Source organism: Giraffa tippelskirchi, chromosome 6 (assembly GCF_054371585.1).
Source record: "Giraffa tippelskirchi isolate mGirTip1 chromosome 6, T2T-mGirTip1v1.2.pri, whole genome shotgun sequence".
Classification (NCBI taxonomy): domain Eukaryota; kingdom Metazoa; phylum Chordata; class Mammalia; order Artiodactyla; family Giraffidae; genus Giraffa; species Giraffa tippelskirchi.
In genome coordinates, this window is record NC_137280.1 from 177,479,879 (window position 1) to 177,504,776 (window position 24,898).

The window sequence follows — 24,898 nt, forward strand, 5'->3', positions numbered from 1 at the left end:
GTCTCCTGCGTTGCAGGTGAGCGTTTTACCCCAGAGCCACCGCGGAAGCCCGTGGCAGCGTAATGTTCAGTGCTAACAGCTGACACAGTGCGTGGTACGTGGAGAGCCAGATAACTGTGTAAGAATGGCTCTTAACAGACACTTAGTGTGGGATGGTAAATATGTAGCTTTATTAGAAAAACGACCTTATATTTGTAATATTGATTATTTTTTAGAGTATATTCTTTCTTAATTAACTTTCTATTCACTTACCTTATTTTTCATTAATCTCTGATCGTGTATTTTTAAATGGAAGAAGAAATGTAATTACTATCAGAAGATAAGTGTTCCTACAGTAAATTGTTTACTAGGTAACTATCATTGTGCTTGTAAAACTGCCTCATTTTCACACTGCAGATTTATGTTTAAACGGGAAAGGTGCTCAGTCAACCTAAAAATGGGGCATTTAATTTATGGCTGCCTCTGATTTACAAAAAAATTTTAGGTTTTTATTGACAATTATTTAACCAAGTTATCTATTTTTAATTGACCCCAAGTATAAATCAGTCAGTACCCAGATACACAATATCAGTCCAGTTCAGTCACTCAGTCGTGTCTGACTCTTTGTGACCCCATGAACCGCAGCATGCCAGGCCTCCCTGTTGATCACCAACTCCTGGAGTTTACCCAAACTCATGTCCATCGAGTCAGTGATGCCATCCAACCATCTCATCCTCTGTCGTCCCCTTCTCCTCCTGCCCTCAATCTTTCCCAGCATTAGTGTCTTTTCCAATGAGTCAGCTCTTCGCATGAGGTGGCCAAAGTATTGGAGTTTCAGCTTCAGCATCAGTCCTTCCAGTGAACACCCAGAACTGATCTCCTTTAGGATGGACTGGTTGGGTCTCCTTGCAGTCCAAGGGACTCTCAAGAGTCTTCTCCAACACCACAGTTCAAAAGCATCAATTCTTCAGCGCTCAACTTTGTGTATAGTCCAACTCTCACAATTCATACATGACCACTGGAAAAACCATAGCCTTGATAGACGGACCTTTGTTGGCAAAGTGATGTCTCTGCTTTTTAACATGCTGTCTAGTTTGGTCATAACTCTCCTTCCAAGGAGTAAGCGTCTTTTAATTTCATGGCTGCAATCACCATCTGCAGTGATTTTGGAGCCCGGAAAAATAAAGTCTGACACTGTTTCCACTGTTTCCCCATCTATTTGCCATGAAGTGATGGGACCAGATTACATGATCTTAGTTTTCTGAATGTTGAGCTTTAAGCCAACTTTTTCACTCTCCTCTTTCACTTTCATCACGGGGCTCTTTAGTTCTTCTTCACTTTCTGCCATAAGGGTGGTGTCATCTGCATATCTGAGGTTATTGATATTTCTCCCAGCAGTCTTGATTACAGCTTGTGCTTCCTCCAGCCCAGTGTTTCTCATGCTGTACTCTGCATATAAGTTAAATAAGCAGGGTGACAATATACAGCCTTGACGTACTCCTTTTCCTATTTGGAACCAGTCTGTTGTTCCATGTCCAGTTCTAACTGTTGCTTCCTGACCTGCATACAGGTTTCTCAAGAGGCAGGTCAGCTGGTCTGGTATTCCCATCTCTTTCAGAATTTTCCACAGTTTATTGTGATCCACACAGTCAAAGGCTTTGGCATAGTCAATAAAGCAGAAATAGATGTTTTTCTGGAACTCTCTTGCTTTTTCGATGATCCAGCTGCTGCTGCTGCTGCTAAGTCGCTTCAGTCATGTCCGACTCTGTGCAACCCCATAGACAGCAGCCCACCAGGCTCTCCCGTCCCTGGGATTCTCCAGGCAAGAACACTGGAGTGGGTTGCCATTTCCTTCTCCAGTGCATGAATGAGAAAAGTGAAAGTGAAGTCGCTCAGTCATGTCCGACTCTTAGCAACCCCATGGACTGTAGCCTACCAGGCTCCTCCGTCCATGGGATTTTCCAGGCAAGAGTACTGGAGTGGGCTGTCATTGCCTTCTCCGCGATGATCCAGCGGATATTGGCAATTTGATCTCTGGTTCCTCTGCCTTTTCTAAAACCAGCTGGAACATCTGGAAGTTCACGGTTCACGTATTGCTGAAGCCTGGCTTGGAGAATTTTGAGTATCACTTTACTAGCGTGTGAGATGAGTGCAATTGTGCAGTACTTTGAGCATTCTTTGGCATTGCCTTTTTTTGGGATTGGAATGAAAGCTGACCTTTTCCAGTCCTGTGGCCACTGCTGATTCTTCCAAATTTGCTGACACATTGAGTGCAGCACTTTCACAGCATCATCTTTTAGGATTTGAAATAGCTCAACTGGAATTCCATCACCTCCACTAGCTTTGTTCATAGTGATGCTTAAGGCCCACTTGACTTCACATTCCAGGATGTCTGTCTCTAGGTGAGTGATCTTAACTGGGTTGTGAAGATGTTTTTTGTACAGTTCTTCTGTGTATTCTTGCCACCTTATAGTTTGGTAATGTAAGTTTCTACTATTTAAATTGAGTATCACCTCTTATAAATTATAGAATAAAAGACTAATTGTAAAGTGTAATGCAGTATTTTAACTAGGTACACTTTATTAAAAGTATTTTAAAATAAGTGGGATCAAAGTTGTTACAGAAGTTTTACAGTTGCTAGTAAAGTTGAGATTTGATTAAACCTAGCCTCAGCCTTAGCTGACTAAAGTCCTTTGAGATTTAAAGCAGATTCGAGTCACACCTTAGAAGAAGAGTATATTTCAATAAAACTTAAGTGTCTCTACCGTAACACTGAAGAAACTTAGCATCTCTTTTGGCTGGAAAAAAGAAGGGATTAATTTGAAAAGAGAATTTAACTCTTAAGTTTAGTCTTGCCGAAGTCTTAAAAACTTTCATATAGCCAGGCCGTAGTTAGGATGAAAGGATAATGATACTGAAAAAAAAATCAGTTTTCTTTGTCTTAAATAATGTTTTGATGAATTTGGCCTTGTATGGCAGTTCTTGGTATATTGTGTCCCTAATAAACTGTGGTGTCAGTAAATCTGTTGGCTTTAGGCATAATCCTCTTATCTCTCACCTTTGTGCTGACTCTGAGAGTGAGGTCTGTGTGCTCTCAGGGAGTCGTGCTCCGCCCCCAGCCCTGGGCTTCCCGTGGGCACCTGCGGTGGGCATTGGAGGGGGAGCTGTGCCCCCTGATCTCTCTCCTTCCTGGGCAGGCCTGGCTCGGCCTGCTGTATGCAGGAGTCAGCTTTCCTGATGCTAGAGGGAGAAAGGAGACAGAATTCTATCAATTGAGGATAAATATATTTTTGAGCTTTAATAATGAACAGTTTTAATTAAAAGTAAGCATAGACTTTTTGAGTCTATTAGGAAAGCAGTCACTTTTTGATATTTCATTTTATAGTTTCCGTTTAAATAATGTTCTTCATATTAATATTATATCTTCAGAGTTCTTTTCTACCAAATGTCAATGCGACTGTTTCCATAGTTAAGTGCATTGGAAATACTTAGGATTGTCAGATTCTTATTTTTGTCTTTACTGTCCTTTTTGAACTCTAGAACCTCATGAATGAAACCACTTATATTTTTGGTTTTAAATCCACTTTTTACTTGTTAGCCACAAATTATATGAGTTGTTGCTCTTTGAATAAAGTCAATCAAGAATGGAGGACTGTTGCTGTCCTTTAAAATGGAAGAGCTTCATGGTTTTGTTTTGCAGGTGCTAGAAGCGCGAGCAACCATCTGTGCTCCTCAGCCTCTAAGTTGGCAGTTTCAAAACAGCGGCCATGACTCAGTCTTTTATTCTTCATGAGTCTTCTGAGATGCTCTAAGGCTTAGTTTTATTTTGATTATAGGAATCATTCTAATTTGAACAACATATTATTAGTCTAAATAAAGCATGGATTCTCAATAGGGAGATGTCTTCCCCAGGAGGATAAGAATTGGTTCTTGGGCCCGTGGTGATGTTGGGGTGGGGGATTAAAAAAAAAAAAAAGTATTCTTTTGGAAATGCAAAGCACAGATACAGTACATAATATTGCCTAGCAGATAAGCATTTTTTTTTCAGATAAGCATTTTATATGTAGTATCAAAATTGTGTGGAGGAATGATTAGGAAAAAAATATATAAAGAGAATCTTTAAGGAGGTTGTAATGACAAAAGGTTGAGAAACTCTGGTCCAAACCCATGCAGTTTAAATAATACATGTAAAATGAATGTGATCATGCTTTTGGCAGCATTAGTTACAGCTATGACCTGACACGACTCCATCTGTGAGTGTGTGAAGGCGGTCCACGATCTGCTGCAAGTGACCGAGTACTTGCCAGTGTGCCTAATTCAGTTCACAAGGTTAGGTGAGCTGTATGGGACATGCTTTCTTAGCCTTTGCTTGCATAGAAAGCATATGTAATTACAAATTAAAAGTTAGGGTACCCTGAAGAAGTCATAAATTGTCTAGCCTTAATTCTTAAATACACAGAGATGTTACTGTTTCTCTTTACCTTCACAGTTGCCTAAGGAAATCAATTGTAAGGACATTTAATACAAAGATTTAACAGGATTAGGGACTGAGGATGCAGGGTGAAAGTCTGAGACAGACAATATTTCAGCCTCCTTTCAGTATTCCATCTGCTCAGGCAGGACGGGATTAAATGTTGCTACAACACAGGTCTGCAAGTCATGTGGCTTGACAGGGTATAAAGTAACTTTCTTTTTTAATGGTGGATACTTTGAAATGCCACCAAGTATGTAATAAAAGGGCTTCCCTGGTGGTTCAGTTCAGTTCAGTTCAGTTCAGCCGCTCAGTCGTGTCCGACTCTTTGCGACCCCATGAATCGCAGCACGCCAGGCCTCCCTGTCCATCAGCAACTCCCAGAGTTTACCCAAACTCATGTCCATCGAGTTGGTGATGCCATCCAGCCATCTCATCCTCTGTCGTCCCCTTCTCCTCCTGCCCCTAATCCTTCCCAGCATCAGGGTCTTTTCCAATGAGTCAACTCTTCGCATGAGGTGGCCAAAGTATTGGAGTTTCAGCTTCAGCTTCAGTCCTTCCAATGAACACCCAGGACTGATCTCCCTTAGGATAGACTGGTTGGATCTCCTTGCAGTCCAAGCGACTCTCAAGAGTCTTCTCCAACACCACAGTTCAGAAGCATCAATTCTTCGGCACTCAGCTTTCTTCACCGTCCAACTCTCATATCCATACATGACTACTGGAAAAACCATAGCCTTGACTAGATGGACCTTTGTTGGCAAAGGAATGTCTCTGCTTTTTAATATGCTATCTAGGTTGGGTGGTAAAGAATCCACGGGTAGACACAAATTTGATCCTTGGCTCAGGAAGATCACCCTGAAGGAGGAAGTGGCAACCCATTACAGTATACTTGCCTGGGAGGAGATCCCATGAACAGAGGAGCCTGGTGGGCTACAGTTCGTGGGTTCACCAAGAGTCAGACAAAACTGAGTGACTGAACACCAAAGGCACAATGTAATCAAAATCATATCGAGATGGCTTCTGTAAATCTGAAGGTGTAATTTTTTCAAGTAGATAAGTTTTTAGTTTGAAATCACTATTACAAATTTACCTTTATATACTTCTAATTATTAGAAAGGTATTTATTAGTAAGGAGTCCTATATCTCTCTTGGCCAGAAAAAGAAAACAAAAGGAAGTAATTAGAAAAGATACCATTTTATGTGGAGACACAAAGGTAGTCAGTGTTTTCTAGGCTTAGGTTACTTCAGAATATCAGCCAGATTAAAAAGGACAGGATTCCAGAACAGGCACTCAATACCCCACTCACTTGAACTGTTGCCGTTCATTTGTTGGAGGACCTTGATTGAGAGCACCTTTTTCTTTTTAGCTGTTTAGGTTCTGAAACACCAGAACCCACACTGACTTCTATTTTTCTTAATCCTTAAGTGTCATCAGTTGGAGAGTCTTTTGGATTTTAGCTTTGCTCATCTCTGACATCCATCCTCTCTTCTCTTTCTATTGCTTTTGGTTCTAACCAATCCTTTATGTTTTGCTTGAACTACCATAATAGTCTATTGTCCCTGGGCCTTTCTCTGTACCTATATTATAAACTATAATTCAGCTCTCTGACTAGTCTACCCAAAGTAACTCTGAAAAAATTACTTGGATAGAAATGGCAAGGCTTCAGACCTAGACTCGAAAGTCCTGGAAGGTTGTTTCCAGTACATTCGATTAGTCGAGAAGTCAGGGAGGCCGCCTGGGATATGGGGGGGGGTTGCTCTCCGCCGCCTGACGGGAGGCGCATGTAGGGGAAGCAGAGGGAAGGATGGCGGCCTCTTCGGAGAGGACCCACCGCAGCTCGCCACTGACCCTCACAGTTCACATAGTTCCCACATGCAAAATAAAATAAACGCCCCCTCCTCCCAAGATGCCCAGGGTCTCATCCCGTTATGGTGTCGGTCCCACGTGTTATCTAAAGCAGGTCCAGCGTAGCTCAGTCATGTGACTGGGAGTTGATGCTGGCTTTTTTCTGCCAGTGTAATTGTTTGAAGTGTATCCCACAAGACTAAACTCCTTGAGGGTTTATTTATGTCCACCACTGTGCCTGTGGTATGATAGCATGGTAAGAATTTAATAGAGATATGTTATACTACATTTTATTATTGCTTGAAGAGAAGATTAAACTTCAGATACCACATATGCATAGAATATGGTTCACATTCTGTGTGAAAATGTGGTATCCTGTATATACTCTCCTCAATAGATGCTTCCATCTGACATTCGGAGGTTGAGTGACAGAAGACTTCCAATCCACTAAATACTAATATAAAAAAATAAGCAGTAATTCAGTATACTTTAATTTGTTCAGCATTTAGACAACTGTTCATTTGAGATTTCAGAGTGTATAATACCATGAGACTTGACAAATTTGGCATTGCATCTCAGCATCACTGCATTTTTATAGAATTAACTTTGCTGGGATTGCTTCTTGGGGTCTCTAAAGAATGAATGGATTCAAAAGATACACCCATATATCTGAATGAGTTTACTTTGTCGTAAGACTTTTGCTGTTGTTGACATAGACTATTTGCCTAAATCTACATTTTGTATGTTTTAATTGGAGGAAAATTGATTTATAATGTTGTAATGGTTTCTGCCATTGTATTTTTAATATTGTCATCAGACACGGTTGTTCTGATAGTAATTTTCCACTAGTGAGATGGGATTCAAGGCTTTGGAGCATTTTCTGATTGGTCATTATGTCATAACATCAGAATATATCTAAGGAGGTACCTAACATCTCTACCAGTTATTTAAACATAAGCTTTAAGTGGAGAAACCAAAGCGTTATTTTTTGTTTGGAATGTTGGCCTTTTCTCTGGGGGAGCTGAGACAGTGTTGACAGTGATAGTTGCATGAGGGCTGTGCTTACTGCTCATGGCTTATACCGGGCGACCTCCAGTCTCGTCATGCACTAGAGAGCTAGGGTAGAGATGTCTTCATGTTAGATAGCAGAAAAATAAATGGATACAATCAAGAAGGTTTGTATCCATTTTGAGCGTTTTTGGTTTTTTTTTCCCCCTTGGAAATGGCTGCATTTTAAAATTATCACAAGGGAATTCAAAGTGATAATAGAATACACAATTCACTAGGCTCTGACCCTGAACCCTCCAAAGGTTCTGTTATTCTGAGAGCAACCCAAAGGTCCTTTGCTTAGAAAACTAGTTTATAACTTTTCTTTAATGGAGGAATTGTTAATGACAGTTGTTTGATCGTGTCCGATTCTTTTGCAACTCCATAGACTGAAGGTTCCTGCCAGCCTCCTCTGTCCGTGGGATTTCCCGGCAAGAATACTGGAGTGGGTTGCCGTTTCCTTCTCCAGGGGATCCTCCTGACCCAGGGATTGAACCCGCGTCTCCTGCATTGGCAGGTGGATGCTTTACCACTGAGCCACCAGAGGAGCCGTGACTGACAGTGCTAGAGACAGAAACCTGAGCTGGTCCAAGTCTATCTGGGTATTAATTGCATAGTCTATTTATAAATTAATTTTCATTACTGGACTTGAAGGAGGAGTTCCTAAACTCTCCTCTGAGATACTCTTCTGTTTTAAGTATTAATTACTTTTGGAGGGTATTTGTGTATTTTTATCTGTGGTCTGTCTGAGTTGTGTTTTGTTGACGTTGACTCTTTTTAAGCCGTAGATTGAGCAGTTCTCTGATTATCCAGAAACATTTTTCAGCCTATTTGTAATCTGGAATATCTTAGAGAGGATGTTTTAACCCGAAGACTGAGTGGACTATAATACATTATTTAAGCAACCAAAGTTTCTTAGGGGATTGGAGATACCTTCCATGTGGTATATTTTATGTTAAGACTTCTTTGCCTAGTAGTTGGAACGGTTTGGGAACAGTCATGTCTGATAAGCAAAATGAAATAACCTTGTCTAGAGTTTGCCACCCTAAATCAATCATTTGCTGGCTCGCATTTACCTGACTTTTAAGGGAAATAGATCCTCGAGGAGAGAAGAGGAGGAAAGACTCCACCTTTCTCACACTGTTCTCCCTACTCTTACTATTTCTATTTATTTTATTATGTCAGGAGTGATGAGTATTAATTCCCAAAATTCTCTTTCAACCTCACATTGACTTAGATGAAGTAACACTTGTTATATGTTTCTTAAAAGTATTGACGCTTCCATTTTATGTGGTGACTGACTAGGAACCCTGAAATTGACTCTCAGGTTTTTATTGAAGCTCAGATGATGAGCAATCAAAGGAGCACCAAAACCCTGATTTGACAGTCACCCTACTGTGGCCGTCTAAGATAACTGCAGACTGCAGTGCTGGTCAAACTGGACTGAAAACGCACCTGCTCACTAACCCGTGATAAACAGAGATAAAAATAACATGCAGGCTTCTAAAAGCAGGTGCAGAGATTGATTCCTTTATGTCTACCCACAAGGCTCTGAAGGGGCTTCCCTGGGCTCAGATGGTAAAGAATCTGCCCGCAGTGTGGAAGACCCAGGTTCGATCCCTGGTTTGGGAAGATCCCCTGGAAGAGGGAATGACAACCCCCTCCAGTCTTCTTGCCTGGAGAATCCCATGGGCAGAGGAGCCTGGAGGGCTACAGTCCGTGGGGTCGCAGAGTCGGATACGAGTAAGCAACTAAGCACATGGCACACGGCTTTGAAATTCTGGTACAAGAAAAATGGACGAGAGGGTGCTGCTTCCTGTAGCTAGAGGGGCAGCCGTTCTTCCCTTTCATCCTCCTTGCCTCAGATGTCTATTTAAAAATCCCCACTTAACTGACCAGCTAGACCAACGGATGCTCTGTGCCCATGGCAGCCTGCCCTTACTGCTGACAGACTGCTAGCTAGCAGGCTGGGGCTTCTCTCCCGCCAGGAGTTCTTTGAACTGTGTGATTACCATAAATCAGTTACTTACTCCCAAATCACTCGTTCTTGTTACTTTTCTCTCATAATTTGATTTTTATTAAACTGATGAATTAAGTGTAAAGTTTTTTAATCATAAAGTTGAGTGCTTTGGAAATTTTCAGTAAAGGTAAGTCACTGATAAATACCAACAAGATGCCTAAGATCCCAAAAAGATTTGGGAAGAAATTGTAAAGATGTAGAAGCACTCTGTGCTCAGATTGCCTAATATTTTTGAGTATTTAAATTCCTGGGCTTCTTTAGAAAAACTAGGCTAGAAACCACAAATAATTTATCATATGTATGGTTATACAGAAAATATGACACAGAATGCCAATTAGTGGCCCCATAATCAAAGTAGAAGCTTTGCTTTTGCATCAGTAGACTGGGGCATGGTACATATTTGTATGTTTTATGATGAAGTCTTTTATGGTGAAGCTCTGCAGAATGATGAATGATGGAAGATGTCCTTAAAGATATACCTCTGGCTGATTCACGTTGAGGTTTGACAAAAAACAACAAAATTCTATAAAGCAATTATCCTTCAATTAAAAATAAATAATATTTTTTTTAAAAAGATATTTATTCTACTTTAATTTTTACTTTCAAGTCAGCTTTAACCCTTTGAGTTAACAGAGCTTTTGCCAGCCTTCCTTAATCACATTGATGGTTTTCCCTGTGCCTGTATTTTACAACCAATTTGGGGACTGAATCTGCCAGAAATAAAGTAGGCAGGAACGAATAGGGGAACTGATGATGGAGCATTGAGCTAGCACAGTACCCACTCAGGGAGTTTGCTGCTGGTGGCAGGGGCCAGGAGAGCACCTGAGGTTGCCTGTTGAGGGAAGAGGCCCTGTGTGTGCTCAGAGCAGCAGTGCTGGGGGAGGAGACCGGCGCTGTGGGCAGGAGAACCCAGTCAGACCACATCTGTGCCTGTGAACTTACTTTTCACTCATTCTTTTCTCTATTACTGCAGCTTTTTTACATTCTTCAGGCCTTAATAACAAACTGATTATTTCCTTTATTTCTGGCTTTCCATCTCTTGCTAAAATGTTGGCTTCATGAGTGCAGGGAGCTTTTGCTTTTGAATCCCCTGGCGAATAGCTGTCGCACTGTAGGTGCTCACCGAACATTTGTGAGCTAACTGACTCTGGAGAAGAGAGGAACTTTAGCCAGGGCTGCAGCGAAGACCACGAGGATCTAGGTGGATGTCTATTTCTATGAGAAGTAAATTGGAAATTGTCATGGGAGAGTTTGTGAGAAAGCTCTGCAGAAGTGTGAAAATTGGGGTAACATGAAGACTGAGAAGAACAACTTATCTTAAAATAGTTTATTACAGAGACCAGAAAAAAAATTTTAAACTCTTTGCAATTCTCAGTTTGAGTCCTAATGCCTAAGGAAAAAGAAACAGTGGAAGGCAAAATGGCAAAAGATGCTACAGAAAGGGGGAGGGGGTGAGATAAGGAAAGACTGTTAGGGTGACAGGAACAGAATCTTCGTTAGTGGCATTTAAGAGTGAAGCTGACATGGTGGAAGAGTGTATCAGTGTCACGGAAAAAAATGAGATGCTCTTCAGGAATGCAGGGAAAAGGAGGACAATGATAGGTATGAAGGACAAGAGTTCAACAGAAGAATCTGGGTTTTCTGTAGGAAAAATGTTAGCGGATGCAGTAATCAAAGATACAATGAAAAGTGTTCTGAGCTGAGGAGGCTTTGCTTTGTAGATGACAAGGGCTAAGTTCTCAGTAATATAAATGAAAGGAGAGTCACCCCTAGTTCATCTTGGTAACTTACTTCAATTACAAGGAAAAGGACATTTTGTAAAAGTACCCAGGCAGAAAGACAGATATTGTGCAATTTGGCACAAAAGCTAGACGGACAGGTTTATTCTCTATAACAAGTCTATGGAGTTTTGAAATCATTTTGTACTCAAAGTTATCTTTCATATGTGAAAGCAACAAAGAGGCATTTTAAAATACGAAAACACTTACAAAGCATACCACAGATATTCTTTTCTTCTTTTAAAAAGGAAATTTTAGAAATGTTCCTGCTAAACTTAACTCACCTGACTGATAAGTGAATCAAAATTAAGAAGGCATTGGAAATAATTAGACATAGTGAAAATCCAAATCATTATTGTAAATTTGATTACCAAATTGAATTAGAATTTCCCATCTAGTTTTGGCAGGATTTTTGTAATGTAAAGGCAGTTTGCTAGTAGTATTGGTCTGTGGTTTCGGATTATGTTAACGTCTGAAAGAGGTCCAGAAGCAGAGCGTGTGGAGATCTTAGAAAACAGTCATGTCGCCTTGGGAAGATTTAAAAGTTAGAAGTTTGTGGTGAGAGTGGTATTTCCTCCCCATTGCCGTCACTTACTGTCACTGCCCCTCTGGCTCTCTGAATACACAGCTCTGCTGAGAAGCCCCTGGAGGTCTAGACCCACACGCCTGCAGGCCGTGCGGGTAGCTCCCTTGGGCCCGCCGCTCACCCCTCCTCAGTGTGTTTAGGGTGGAGCTCCTCCCTGCCTGAACTTGTTTTGTGGTCCCAAGCTCTTTGATAAAACTTTCGCATCCTCATCCAGTTCCCCAGGCCAGAAACCTGGGCCTCAACTTGAAAGTGATCACGTGTTCTAGTTTTTCATTAGTGTCCCCTTTCACTCTCAAAACTCCATTTGTTTGGACAAGAAATTATGGGCTTATCCTGATTATTTTTGTCTCTTCACTTTCAACTTGGATCCAGACAAACACTATGCCCTCTTGTTTTGTTTATTAAATGTATCTCGATTTTGTCCATATTTATTCAGTGCCAGCTCTTTCTCCCTTTTGTGTGTCCCTGCCGCATACATTTGTTTGAGGAATTAAGTAAGATTATGTATATGAGTTTCATTGTATGGGATCTAGCGCTTAGTAGGCACTCAGCAAGTGTTAGCAATGATGTTGTAACTCTCCTGCTCAAAACCCTTCTTTTTCCCATTGCCCTAAAGAAAAATTCCCCGAGTCTCTAACTTGGCTTCTCTGTCTGCATTTTGATTTCTCATGTCTCATCTTCCATATGATACTCTAGCCTACACCATGAGCTCTAACCTTTCCAAAGCTATCAGTTGTTTCACTTGCTATGTTCTGCCTTATTTACAGGTGTTTGCTACCTGGAAAAAAACAAAAAACGCTTTCCACCTTGCCCCCAAACACACACATATGTACACACACACACACACACACACACACTTCATTAATTTCTGATTATCTTTTAGAACTCAGCTTTGGTGTCACACCCTCTGGAACCTTTTCTGATACCCTAGAGTCGGGGCCGGGTGTCGCTCTTGTACATTCTCACAGGAGTATGTCCTTACTCACCATTGCTTCTATTACTACATGGATAATGTGAAGAGACTTACTATAAACCTCATGAAGGTATAGACTGAGACTTCTTCATCATTCTAAACATGGCACCTAGCAATCTCTCAGGAAAGGGACTTAGTAGTGTGTGCCAGGAGCATTTGGATTGGACAATGTGCTGGAAGAAATCTACCCTGCAGAAATAATCATATATAGATATGAAGAGAATTTTGGACAACATTATGTCTCTTGGCTTTATTGTGTGAACAAATATATTTAAAGATTTCAGTGTTCATCAACAATACCTATCAATGAATTTGTCAGATATTCTATGTTGGGACTTCCCTGATGGCTCAGACAGTAAAGAATCTGCCTGGATACAGGAGACCTGGGTTCAATCCCTGGATTGGGAAGATCCCCAGGAGTAGGGAATGGCAACCCGCTCCAGGATTCTTGCCTAGAGAATTTCATAGACTACAGTCCATGGGGTCACAAAGAGTCGGACATGAAAGCGACTAATGCTTTCACTTTTCTACTTTTATTTCTGTGTTCATAAAGTTCTTTATGAAGTTTTAAAAATATGCCAAACTTGCTTTTATTTTTTTAATAAAAGCAGAATGGGATTGATAAATTCTGAGGCTTTCTTTTTATGTTTTTATGAAATCTGTCTTCTGAGTCTCATGGAGGAAAGGAAGATGACTTGTTTGAATAGAAGAAGTTGTGATTAGTTGAGTCAAATAAGGAAAAGTGCTTGGCTTGTAAGATATGTTTGCTGAACTGAAAACTAAAAATTGAAATGGAGGAGGTGACAATTATGAGAAAGAAGTTATGTGGAATATTTGATAGGCAGTTATAGACTTGTTTAAAAAATAAACAACCCTTTAAGGAAAAGCATGTATATAGTGATGAATCTTTATGGAGAATTTTCTACTTCAGGAGAATTATCTCTTGCATTCAATGTTACTTTAAGTTTTTGGTACTTGCTGGCTTCCCTGTGTTACCCAGTATCATTTCTTATGTGTTTAATGAATCACTTTGGGTTGCATTCAACTGCCTACAACAAAAATCAAAGGCAGGTAATTTTTCTTAAGTACAAGTTTCGAGGTGGGTAGTCCAGGACTTGTGAGATATCTCATGGGGTCATTAAAGAATCAGGCATTTTTTTACCTTTCAGCTCTCTGCCATCCTAAGCCTGTAGCTGTTGTTCTTATGGTCTTCAGATTGTTCCTGCTTTTCCAGACATTGCATCTGTGTTCCAGCCAGGAATGGGGAGGAGCAAAGGATGAAAGTTATGCCGATTGAGCCTGCTGATTTTTATTAAATAGGTGATATAATAAATTTCTGGGCTTCCCAGGTGGCGCAGTGGTAAAGAATCTGCCTGCCACTGCAGGAGACCAAGAGACGGAAGTTCAATCCCTGGGTTGGAAAAATCCCCTGGAGTAGGAAATGGCAACCCACTCCAGTGTTCTTGCCTGGAGAATTCCATGGACAGAGGAGCCTGGTGGGCTCCAGTCCATGGGGTCAAAAAGAGTTGAATATGACAGCCACTGAGTGTGTGCATGCGTGTGTGCACACATGCACACACACACACAGAGAATAACTTTCTAGGAAGCTCTCCTTACTGAATTCTAGTCACAGTTTTTGTTGTCTAGAACTATGTCACATGGCCTACCCTGAGCACGGGAAATCAAATGTTTTGATCTTTTTTTTTTAAGCTAGGACTGTTGTCATCCCGAGTGAAATTGGGTTTCTTTTGGCAAAGTAGAAAATGAGCAAGACTATGGAGTGACCGACTGGTAGTGTCTACTCACTGAGTTTATTAACGAGACCACAGGGCAGCTACCATATTTTCTGATCATTGGCTCACCCTTTCCTGCTCACTTCAGCTCAGAGTGGGTTTATGTTTTGTGTATTATAGATACAGATCTGTGCTGAATAAATCAGTCCTGGGTATTAAAAGCATCTTAAAAACATGTCCCCAAGACTTTCCCAGCAGTCAGATAGAAAAATCCTATCAGGGACTTCCCTGATGGTTCAGTGGTTACGAGTCTGCCTTCCGAGGCAGGGGACACGGGTCAACCCCTGGTGGTGGACCGAGACCCACGTTCTGTGGGGCCGCTGAGCCCCTGCACCCCAGCTCTGGAGCTGATGTGCTCAGGAGTCCAAAAGCTGCATCTGAGACCTGACACAGCCAGAACTAAACATTAAAAAAGGAGAAGTCATATCAATCACAGCTATTAAAGAAACAGAGTTTTCTGTTTATTCCAAAACTGAAACGTAATTAAATATTGCACAATTACACATTAGGAAAGAGAGGAAGGGGTGTCTCATAAAAGAGGATGTATGTCCTATTGGGATCCGGGGATTTCACATATGAAGAAAAGCGAGTGTTCTTAAACATTCAGGGTTTCTTAGTGACCTATTTAAGACCATGGTAGAACATACTTGTTCCATAGTTCAGGAGTCAGCCGTTCAGGGCCAGATTTATTTTGTGTTCCTGCCCTGTGGAGCCTGTGCTGGAATGGATGCATCTTTCCCCCCTCTTTACTTGTTGATTCTTTCTTGCTCAGAATCTGGATGGAATCGACAAGTAGTATGTAACTCAAATTACTGTATAGCCTCTAAATACAAGTCCTTAATCCTTTACCTGAAATCCTCAGGGCTAGATATTTATTTGTGGATTTAGAATTTTTAAAATTTTAGGAACCTGATAGGAATACACATATGGCATATTATATAATACTTCAGAGTCTGGGGCAAAACTCATCAAATACTTTAAAATTTTTCTGAATATTCAAATTAAAAGGAATTATATATAGCTTCATGTCAGTTCATTTTAAGTTTGCCACCAAAAGAACTTTGAAAACTCTTGTGTAACTGTAGATTAGTGGTTTGAAGAGGGATGAAATTGTTTGACATAATTAGTGAATCCCCCCAAAAGGTAGAAAAACCACTGTGATTCTTCCAGCTGGCATCAGATCGTTACCAACATGTTTGAATGCCTCGCCTCTTCTCTGATTTTAGCCCTTTCAAAGATCTCTTGGAAAATGTCTGCCTCTCAGGAAGTCTTTGCAGTTTGAGCAGTGCTAACTCTCCGCATCTCTGTATCCCATCTCCTGATCACAGACATTTAGGTGCTGACTTTTTTCCTTCAAAGGAGACTCTACTGAGTGTTCTGGTTCCTTGATTACACTCCATGCTTCATCATTATCAGAATTAAAAAAAACAACAACATTTCTTATTCCATTCTTCTACCTCCTGAAATAATAATTTTTATAATTCTTACATTAGCCAGTTTAAAGTTTGATAGAATGATTTAAATAATATAATTTTTTATTATATATACATTTTTACTGTCATTTATAAGTTTGAAGACAATGTTTGTCAGTAGGCTACTGTCAGACTCACATATTGTTTCCTGAATGATTCTCCTTTGTGCTTTCAGGACATAGTATCTTAAATCATTCCTTTTATCAATTTTACATAGACTTGAAATGCTCAGATTCTTCCCAGGTCCTTATGATTAGTCTGTTTTCATTTTTGTTCCTAGGTACAAAACTATTTTAGATTTATTAGGTTTAGATTTTATTTTGAAAAGTGATTGAACAGACTATTTTTAATAATTATTTTAAGGTTTATTTGTTTAAGAGCAATGGGCAAAGTAGTTGTGTGTTCAGAGAACATTTGCTAAGTTGCTATGTTTTAATTGCCTTTTTATTGTTTATACTTTAAATCAAACTTTATTAAGTAGCTGTGTAGTACTAGTTTATTGTTGTCAGATTATCATACAGAGAATTAAGTTTACACTTAGTTATGTTTTAGTTGTGTGATTTGTCTAATGAAACTAAAGTGATTTTGCACATTGCGTACAACTCCTTATAATTACTTCAAGGACCACGGTCAGGAAAGTGCTGAAGGTGGAGAGAAGTAGGGTGTGCCTCTGTCCGTGTAGAAGTATGATATTATTTTGATACCTTACAATACGAAGGCAGAGTTAGCTTGGGGACTGTCACCTATGTCTAAGAAGGATTATAATAATTTCCAATTATGATATTTGGAAATAGTTTGTAGAATCTAAGAAAAATTTGTAAAGGAGATGAAATTGTGTCAGAGAAGAGCTAGCATTGGTTTTGGTGTGTCTGCCAAATAATGCAAGTTCTGAACGATTCTGTTCTGTTCCTGCTTGTGGCACCCAGGCTTCCTCCCGCCGTCAGCTGGAGTCAGGCGCTGTGAAAGTGCTGAGGTGGAGTCGATGTCTGGCACAGCGTGGCTGCTCTAAGTGGCTTGTGTTGGGTTTGGGAGGACTGACGAGGGTGCGCGTGTGATTGCTCAGGTGCTTATTTCTCCTCGCTGCGTGCGCTCCAGTCCTCCGCCCTCTCTCTCCTCTCCCTCCTGGCGTCCGGCGTGTCTGTGAAACCATTACCCAGAGCAGTGCGGAGCACGGACCGAGAGATGCGCCTTATTTCAGTCTTCCCTGCTTCTGAGCCAGATTCTTTTTCCTTCTAAATGCAGATTAATAAGCCGTGCACTACAAGAGGAACAAGGAAAAGGATTTTAGTGAGGGTATCCTGATCCTGAAAAAGTCAGGGAGGGCTTCAAGCCCATCTTGGACTTCAGAACACTTCACAACTTTGTGGTGAAAGAAACATTTTAAATAGAGCCTTTGGACTTACTTCACCCTTATTTGGAGAGTAGCTTTATTTTATTTTTTAGGCAAGAAAATTAAATGTGAAATTGGGGTACTTTTTGAACTAACACGTACTTGGTTTCAGATTTTGATGTTTTGTAGGTGCTTAACATAGGCTCCAAGTACTGCAGGCATTTGGATGGCATGTGTGTATTTCTCTGAAGCGTGTTCTCCATCCCTTGTGACCTGGTGGTCTCCTTCACCGTGAGTGATGTTTTCTCTAGCGTTTTGTATCTTCTCCAGTCGGTTCATGGGATTGTAGAGTTTCTGTTCCAGAAGTGATATTGTGTAAAACTGTTTTGAAAAGAGAGAGTGCTTTTGTTTCGTTGTTTTCATATTTTTACCTCTTATAAGATGGCTCACTAAGCATGAAGAGATGTAGTACCAATAAAAAGTTGTTTGCTCTTCACCAGAAAACCTCACACAAGATAGATTTTCATCTGTCAACAGGGAGATACAAAGTGAATACAAACATTTGCCATTTTTGTCTTTAGCAACAAAACAACCTTATTTTACTGCATTAACTTTTAAGATCTTTTTATTTGTGAAAATCAGCCTGTTTATGTACTGTGCATTCCTCCAAAGTTACGGCATTATAGTCACTGGAGGAATGAAATTTTCTTCTAGTAGATGAAAATTGCATTTTGATTGAACATCATTCCTTATGCAGTCACCCATAAATATAATGTCTTTTGCTGTCTTTTCAGAAAATGGCTACAGATGTGACTTCTGAATTGACAAGAAAATAGAACATCTTAATGTTTTAGGTAAACCAGATGGTGTTTTGTTTTAGGCATAGCTGTCTCTGAGTGAGAGCAGCGTGATTGGTGCCGAGACTCTCGGGGTTGGCCACGCTATGGACGGTGTCTGCGCCTGTTTCTTTCTATTGCTTTAGTATCAAAAAGTTTAGAATAGTTGGAAAAGAATATTTATCCTTTTCTTTGATTTGCTATTTTCTGTTATACAGTGGGAATAGTTGCAAGACTTTTCAACCTTATTTTGTTTTAAAAAGTTATAAGATGACATGTTGATTCTACTTTGGTTGTGGTTTTATTTCTGCTTTTAGAAATGCTTTTCTCAGTGTAGGAAGACTGAAATATGTAGTTGCACCTTTGAGGGTTAAAACTGTATAGTATTGGGTTGCATTTGCAGCTGTGAATCCTGGTAACATTTATGATACTAACTCTGCTTCTGTCCTGCTGGGCTTTGGGCAGGGCTCACTGTCCGAAGCCTGGAAAGAGCACAGACTTGTGAGGGGATCACGGGCTGGGAGTCGGAGGCTCCTGGTCCCACCTCTGTCAGCAACCAGCTGTGTTTTTAAACGTTAGTTCTGTTTGCAGTATGTCTTGAGGAAGGGGGGCTGTGGATAATCCCTGGGCTTATATCCAACTGACATTTAGTTGTCTGTTATAATACAAATCATTTATAAAGCATTCACTTGCATAATTACTGGGAAAGGAAGTTTGGAGGTAGAAAACTCTAGAAAATAACCAAGTTGGTTCAGTAACTGGGACATAGGAGAAAGAAACTATTTTCCAAAATACCATCAATATTGTAAAATGAAGACCTGTGATGCAGCTTGGGCCTCCCTGGTGGCTCAGCTGGTAAAGAATCCACCTGCGATGCAGGAGACCTGGGTTTGGTCCCTGGGTTGGGAAGATCCCCTGGAGAAGGGACAGCCTACCCACTCCAGTATTCTTGAGCTTCCCTGGTGGCTCAGATGGTAAAGAATCTGCCTGCTGTGTGGGAAACGTGGGTTCCATCCCTGGGTCGGGAAGATCCCCTGGAGAAGGGCGTGGCAACCCACTCCAGTGTTCTTGCTTGGAGAATCCCATGGACAGAGGAGCTGGGCAGGCTACAGTCCATGGGCACGCAGAGTCCGACATGACTGGGCGGCTAAGCACACACACATTCCCACTGCCTCCTACGGAAAGGAAAAACTCCTGAGAGAGTAGCTTGTGCGTTACTTGAGCCGTTTAGAGAAGTAGGCTTCGCTTCGTGAAAGAAAGCCCGTCCACCCTAGTCCTCCCCCTGCAGCTGGTTGGGGGCCGTCAGAGTAAAGGCTCTTTGCTGAGGTGGGGTGGCGTGGCGCTGTCTGATAAGCAGCGTTCAGAGAGCCTTGGGGAGCTGGAGCTGCCGTAGGCCTCTGCTTCCAGCACGTGCACCCCAAGGCCCTCACCCGCTGGAAAAGGGCAGGCCACCTGCTCTGCCTCCGAGAGGCCTTAGGGCCTGGCTGGTTCAGTGTGATTACTGGCTCTGCCATTTCCAGTGAGCCAGACATCAAACCAGTGTACACATCTGTAAGGTGGGCATGGTTTCAGGGTTTCATAAGCTGGCTGTAAAGCTGCACAGAGTTAGGGAAAGCACATCCTGTATGCTAGGCCCTGTTCTAAAGGCTCCTTAGTGCCAGCTGTTTGGGATTATTTTTATTGTTGTTGTTAACATCTGAAAGGCAGGAGGAGAAGGGGGCGACAGAGGATGAGATGGCTGGATGGCATCACCGACTCAATGGACATGAGTTTGAGTAAACTCCAGGAGTTGGTGATGGACAGGGAGGCCTGGCGTGCTGCAGTCCATGGGGTCGCAAAGAGTCGGACACGACTGAGCAACTGAACTGAACTAACATCTGAAAAACTCTGCCACTTAACAAGTCAAATTTACTTTCAATTAAAAGTAGTAAAAATATTCCCTTAAGATACAGTTTTATTTTATTTTTTTTTACAATTTTATTTTTGATTTACTGCCTTGCCTATTAGCATTATAAGCAAACTTAATTCTCTACCCAAAGTAATATCTTCTAACACAGAACTTTCTGGAATATTTACTTAGTAATTGCATGTTATTCATCTCAAGTAAGAACTCTTATTCGTAATATCTTCTGGAGTTTTTGGGTTTAGTAAGGTGTTTTCAGAAATCAAGTACTTGGTTGCCAATAGCAGTTTTAGATGCTACTGTCATCTTGCTGTTACATGAAGGGCATCTTCACACTACCTTGATCGCCCTGCAGTACATGTCTTACTTTCCTTTTGAATCTTGTCCTTGGGTGAAGGACTTCCATGAGATTAGATTTATAATATTTTTGTCCATGAATTTTAATTTATTTCTCCTAAGTGTAGAAGAATTGCTGAAATAAACTTTCTTGTGTTAAGAAATTCAGGCTACATTTATGCACTGCTGTATTCGAGTAAGATCCTTATTGTGATTGTTGAGATGAAGGTGTTCTATTTCTAAGTGTTGAGTTATTTTTCTTCTTAAATGAGGCCAAATAATATATGTTACTGGATCAACCAGAAGCTTCCAGAAAACATGGTGTTTTATTTTTCCTCTTGAAAGTATAAATTCTATATCTGGTCATAGAAGAGAAGTGTGATTGTTATTATATAGCTTCTAGGAAAGTTTTTACGGAAAAACAGTTAAATGTCTAATTAAGAAGGCCTATTTTATAGAAATAGAAGGATTTTTAAACTGAGAGGCCTTGGGACTTATATGAAAAAGTCTTGTGCATATGTACGTTTCTTCAGTGAATGGTGTCTGTGTAAGGTATTCAAAGTAGAATTTTAAAAGGTTAAGAATAACCACCTTGGTCAGTGTAAGGGGCTGTTAATCATTTGCTTTTTACGAAATACAGGCCTGGGAGTTTTCTCCTCTGCTTCTTCGTTTTTGCTGGCTGCGTGCACTTGCTTCAGGGACAGTGTGGATCTGGGCTCCTCAGACCTTGCAGCCAGCGGAGAAGGCAGGAGGGAGTCCTCCATGGGAGAGAGGCCAGAGGCCACACCCTCCAGTCTTTCCTGGGCCCCTGAGCTCTGCTCACTGCCCTTTGCCTTCCCGGCCGCCCGCCCCTTTCCAGCACTCGGGATTTTCTTCCCTGTGTACCGTGGTCTCTGTGTTGAGAAACCGGAGCTTGGCCCTCGTTTTCAGGAGGAATAGTATAACCCCGTGTGTTCGTTCCCTGGTGCTGTTTTAGCAAATAACCACACACTTAGTGTCTTGAAAAACCCGCAAATGTGTTGTCTTAAAGGTTTAGGAGTCAGAAGTTCAGAATCAGTTCCCCTTGGGTGAGCAGAGTCCGCAGGGCTTGTTCCTCGTGGAGGCTCCGAGGGACGAGTCTGGCCCCTGCCTCTCTCTTCTCGCTGTAGTTGGTTCCTAAGGCGTGTCCGAGGCTTTGCGGCCCCGTGCACCGCGGCATGCCCTTCCGTTCCATCCCCTTCTCGGGGTCCCCTGCAGTGCTTGGCCTGTGGCCCCTCCCACACACTGCCCTACCTCTGGCAGCTTCTAGAATCGCATGTCTTGCTCTGCTTTTCAAAAGCTTTCTGTTTAGATGTCTGGGCAGGTCCCCGTGTTTGATACATGTGCTAATGGGAAAGCCAAGTGTGTACGTGAAGCCGCCTGCATATCCTCCAAGCGCTTGATAGCCTCTTTGCCCGCACAGTGAGGCTCCTCTGGGCTTTGTCCTGGGCTTCTCACGGAGCTCAGCCTTTCCTGGGCTGAGAATCGGCACAACCCAGAGTGGGAAATGGCTCGAGAAGGCAGCTCTCTTTGAAGTTCTCTCTTCAGCAGTTCTCTGTTGCCTTCAAGCAGACGATCACTCTATTTTATCTGGTTTCCTAGTTGGCCCATAGGAGTGAGAGCTCTTGTCATCAACTGCCTTCTCTCTCCTGGAAGTGGAAGCATCGTTTATTGTTCAACTTCAATTTGGTGAAAGAAAAATGCTCATTTTTTCCACTTGAGTGTTTATATTTCTATTGATTTTTAAGAACACTTTACAGATTTGCTGAATTTGATCTCCTTTTATTTTTTCATTCTTTAATCTTACTTTTTAATATAGAAAATGTTCTAAGCATTTTGTTATCAAATCTGTCAGCCTTTTACTTTATTGCTGTATTTTCTATTATGGTTAAAAAGATGTTTTGTACCACAAGCTTTACATTTATTTTTCCTACTTACTTTCTATCACTTTTTCTGTCTTTAAATTTTTTAGTTCATGGAGAATTCGTGTTGGCACGTTGTTTTAGTGCGTCTGTTTGACCATGTGTCTCGCCCATCTATTCGTAGAAATGTCAGAAGATAGTTTTTTTTCCTTTCTCCCAATAAGAGGATTTCAGCGGGATTTTGGTTGGCGGTGCATAAAATTCATGAATTAATTTTGGGAGAATTGTATATTCTGCAGTATTTTAGTTTTCTCGCCTAGAAAAGTGTATTTCTCTTCATTTTTAATGTCCCTCAATAAAGCTCTCTCAGCTTCTTTGTATACATTTTGCTTATTTTGTGTAAAGTGAATTTCTAGTTTGAATCCTCTCCTGATTAATTCTTAACCATCCTGACTGCCATCTTTTTGTGTGTATCACAACACACTCTGTACACAGGTTTTTCTTACCACCTGCTCTTAGAACAGGGACTGTGCGGTCACATTCATATTTGTAGCTGCACGTAGCAGGAGGCGCCGTCTGTGCCCGTTCTGTGTTGCGTCTTACTGCGGCCGCGTGTCACGTGGTGACCTTGTGCGAGCGTGTTCTGTGTGCACCTGTGTATCTCCACCGCCTCCCACATTTATCTGAACTCTTGTCTAGGGTATCTGTAACATGTGTGGTTTTGTTAATTTCTCTCATTTAGATTTATATATGCCTTACCTAGAAAAGGAGAAGGCAATGGCAGCCCACTCCAGTACTCTTGCCTGGAGAATCCCATGGATGGAGGAGCCTGGTAGGCTACAGTCCATGGGGTCGCTAACAGTTGGACACGACTGAGCGACTTCACTTTCACTTTTCCCTTTCATGCACTGGAGAAGGAAATGGCAACCCACTCCAGTATTTTTGCCTGGAGAATCCCAGGGACGGCGGAGCCCGGTGGGCTGCCGTCTATGGGGTCGCACAGAGTCGGACACGACTGAAGTGACTTAGCAGTAGCAGTACCTAAAAAAGCATGTGAGGCGGCTCAGAGACCTGGGTTAATTAAAACATTCATCCCACCATCCATGGGATTTACATACCAGGGTCCCTGGTCAGGACACCAGGAGGGTCTTGTAAGAGAAAGGAGAGATTTAATTGCTGTTGAGATTCTACTGTGTGCCAGGTCTGAGCCCTGGGATTTTCCAAACATTTTATTATTTAACTCTAACCACAAGCTTGTCTCCTGATTTTGTAGATAAGGATCTTAAGGCTTGGAGAAATGAAATTACTTGTCCAAAGCCTCTCAAATTATATGTATGATTGTTGGCTTTTGAACTTGACTGTATCTGACTCCAGAGCTTAGGAGTCACAGAACTGATTGTGATTTTTGAAGATCTAATGTATCTCAAAAAGGCTTCTTTTTTGTTTTTTAATATCTTGATTTTTATTCTGATGGCTATTATGGTAAGCATTATGTTTTAAAACTAGAAAACTAGGTGGACTATATGAATATAAGTTCATATCTAGAAATTGTAGTTTTTGGAAACAGGTAAAACTACATATTTTTGTTTTCAGAAGAACTTAATGTAAACGTTACTACTCTTCTTTGTATTATGCTCCAATGGCAGCCCACTCCAGTACTCTTGCCTGGAGAATCCCAGGGACGGCGGAGCCTGGTAGGCTACAGTCCGTGGGGTCGCTAAGAGTCGGACACGACTGAGCGACTTCCCTTTCACTTTTCACTTTCATGCCCTGGAGAAGGAAATGGGAACCCACTCCAGTGTTCTTGCCTGGAGAATCCCAGGGATGGCGGAGCCTGGTGGGCTGCCGTCTATGGGGTCGCACAGAGTTGGACATGACTGAAGCTACTTAGCAGCAGCAGCCACTAATGAGGCTCTTTAGAGAAGCTGAATATATTGTTTGAAGTGAATTTTTTAATACGCTGTCATTGATTAATAATCAGACTGAACTCTAGATTTTGCTTTTGTTCTTAACTTTCTCTTTGATCATGAGTCTGTCATTTCCCTCATCTTTGCAGAGTGGTTAATTACATAGTTTCTCAACCATATCTTTTGAGGAATTAAAATAATCAAAATGAAAATGATTTGATAGAACCATAAAGCTCCACACTAGTAGGTGTTACTCACAAATGATAAAATCTGCTCCTGAGGGTCTTGTTTTATTCATTCATCAACTATTTATTGAATGTTACTTCATGCAAGGTACTACACGAGGCACATGAAGTTACAGTTACTTTTCATATAACCTGGTGTTTGTTTAATTGGTTTTAAGCTTTACTAACACAGGTGACATTTTTCATTTATCTTCCTTTCACCTCCGTAAATGCATGTAATATTTTTTAATGTTTTTTAAAAATATAGTTTTTTTAATATTTTTTAATATTGTTTGAATAATGTTTTTGACTATTGTTTGAATATGTAGTAAGGTCATGAGATCAATGACCTTATATACTCCTATATTCTCTTTGGTATATAAGATTTTTTCTATTCCATCGGTCTCGTTTATAAATTTTCTTTCACAGATGTAATGTACTGAAATGTAAATAGCTTTTTGTTCATCCTGAGCTTTCTGAAGAGAGAAGGTCTGTGGGGATCTTTGGCATCAGT

General features: G+C 41.1%; 1 protein-coding gene across 3 annotated transcripts in view; it reads left to right on the forward strand.

Moving 5' to 3' along the window:
* MAN2A1 (mannosidase alpha class 2A member 1) overlaps positions 1–24,898 on the forward strand; it is a 188,144-nt gene that overhangs the window by 111,455 nt on the left and 51,791 nt on the right. The window lies entirely within an intron of this gene.